The sequence below is a fragment of the Schistocerca piceifrons genome, unplaced genomic scaffold (assembly GCF_021461385.2).
Source record: "Schistocerca piceifrons isolate TAMUIC-IGC-003096 unplaced genomic scaffold, iqSchPice1.1 HiC_scaffold_1208, whole genome shotgun sequence".
In the NCBI taxonomy this organism is placed as follows: Eukaryota; Metazoa; Arthropoda; class Insecta; order Orthoptera; family Acrididae; genus Schistocerca; species Schistocerca piceifrons.
The window spans coordinates 17,501-20,000 of NW_025727024.1; the positions used below are offsets into that span (position 1 = coordinate 17,501).

Here is a 2,500-nt window from a genome sequence, read left to right on the forward strand (position 1 = left end):
ATTTAAATATGCACATAAATTTGAAACAACAGACAGTTTCCATTACAGGCATTCAACTTAGAAAGCACTACAGTTTTTCCATACTTCTATTCTTATTGTTGACAGTTTAGACGTAAGTATTGACATTTTCTAACAACAGACAGTTGTCATTACAGATATTCATCTTAGAGCACACTACAGTACAGAACACACTACAGTTTTTTTATTACATTCCAACATAGAAAGCACTACAACTTTAGAATCCTCTCTTCTTACTGATTGTAGTTTAGGCACAAGTATTCACATAAATTTGAAACAACAGAATTTTCAATACAATCATCTTATAAAATACTACAGTTCTTTTCTTACTGCTTGCACTGTGGACACAAGTAGGTTACATGTTTCTTGCAAATATGTTTACTACATTTTCCACACACCATGTTTGTTTTATTGTCATTACTTGATGGACAGAACTTACAGCGTGCACGTTTTGTAGATTTTCTTGTTGTTACCGATTCTGACACACCACCCACATCATTCGGGTTTTGGATGCTTGTGACCATTCTCAAAGAATCTTCTGTTCTTGGGAAATGCGTTCTTGATGCAATATGTTCTTTTATCAGTGACTTTCCAAGTTCCTCCAAGAATATTCTCCTTCTAGTCAATTTGCTTGCATTCCAATTAGGGTCAACCGAAATCCACAAAACGTATGCATTATAAGCAGAAACATCAAGAATATTGTAGAAAACTATCATTGGCCACCTATTACTTTTTCGTTTGCATGTATATGTACCTAATAACTGATCAAGCGTGTCTACAGCACCTTTGGTTGAATTATAGTCCAAAATCATTTTTGGCTTCTTATCAGCCCTGTCACTGATTTCCGCATCATGGTGGAGAGTGCTCATAAGTACAACATTCTTGTGTCTCTTAGGAATATAATTAACCACAGTAGTGTCATTTGTGAAGTAAAATGAAGAGCTGTGTACCTCCTTGTTGGTCATTTTGTGTGGAAGCTCCGGCTTATTTTTCCGTATAGTTCCCAACATAGTCAATTTCCTTTTCAGAAGCAGCTGCCCCAAATTGTACGACGTAAAAAAGTTGTCACACGTGATATTCTGACCACGTAACTCAGAAGTGAGATCAGATACCACCCTCATTCCCTGATTTCTTTCTGGTGCCGCTCCACTCACCTTTCCTGTATAAATTTGGGCTTTCAGTACGTATGAAGTTTTGCTGTCACACATGGTCCATATTTTGATCCCATATTTTGCCGGTTTACTTGGGATATACTGCTTGAATGGACAGCGACCTCTAAATGCTACTAACTGCTCGTCAACAGTAACATTTTCTCCTGGATTATACAGTTTAGGAAGGACCTCTACCCACTTCTCCCAAATACTACGAATTGCGGCAAGTTTGTCAGTACGTCGTCTTTCCTCTCTAGTAGATTTCTTGTCAAATCGCAGGACACGTGATATCTTACAGAATGTTTCATGAGACATGGTTGCTCGAAATATGTTTCGCCCAGTATCTTTATCCCACAAACTTTTTGTAGACTCCCCATGAGATCGATATACACCCGCTAGGAGTAAGAGTCCTAAGTATGCATGGAAAACAGAACCATCAATATCTGTCCACTGTTCACCATAAACTCGCTGCCCTTCAATATTTGTCATCTCTATTATTTCATTTTGAAGCGCTGTGTGAAATACTGCTTCAAATGAACATTTTACATCAGATATTCTGCTGACTGCATACCTGGTAACTCCTGGGGTACTCTTGATGATGTTCGAAGCTGGTAGGCGACCATGTTGTGCTGGTGGATGCAACTGCCATTCTATATTCCCATTTTTAGAAAGAAAAGTCTCTACACTATTTTGTATGGGCTGTGGACTGTCGTAACTGTCATCGGAACACTCGCTTTCAGATGCATTGCTGATGTGATCTTCAAACTCAGAAAGTGATCCTTCATCTGGTGAGGCATTTACTATTTCTTCCAACTCACGATCATTCAATGGTCTCATCGCCATGGTGTCACAAGTCAAACTGGGCAGAAACAAAGCATTCCAATTATTGAGAACTGCCAATTATTATTTCCTGGGGAAAGCAACAAACAAGCCCATTGTTGTGAACGCATGGAGCTTTAGGTGATTGTTGAGAGTAAGTTGGAATGATGCAGTCACTATTCCCACACAACACAACAAAAATAATTTTCGCCATTTCCAGATTTTAGAAATAAATACGAGTTACACTAAACATATTTGTGTCGGGTCATTATGACCCGAACATTACATATGCAACTATTACAGTTGAAGCCCAAACTTCTTAAACTTTTTTAAAACCTTTTAAAACACATGCTGCTCATCCATTTTCAGACAAAGTCACAAAGTTTCATAAATATATATTGGTATTTACATAATGTAAAATAACGTTCATATTCGTTTCGGGTCATATAGACCCGAACAGAACAGCAGGGTTAAGCATATTACTAAGCGGAGGAAAAGAAACTAACAAGGAT

General features: G+C 38.0%; 1 pseudogene; it reads left to right on the forward strand.

The window, feature by feature from the left end:
- Positions 1–2,430: 2,430 nt before the first annotated feature.
- LOC124729421 overlaps positions 2,431–2,500 on the forward strand; it is a 4,214-nt pseudogene continuing 4,144 nt past the window's right edge.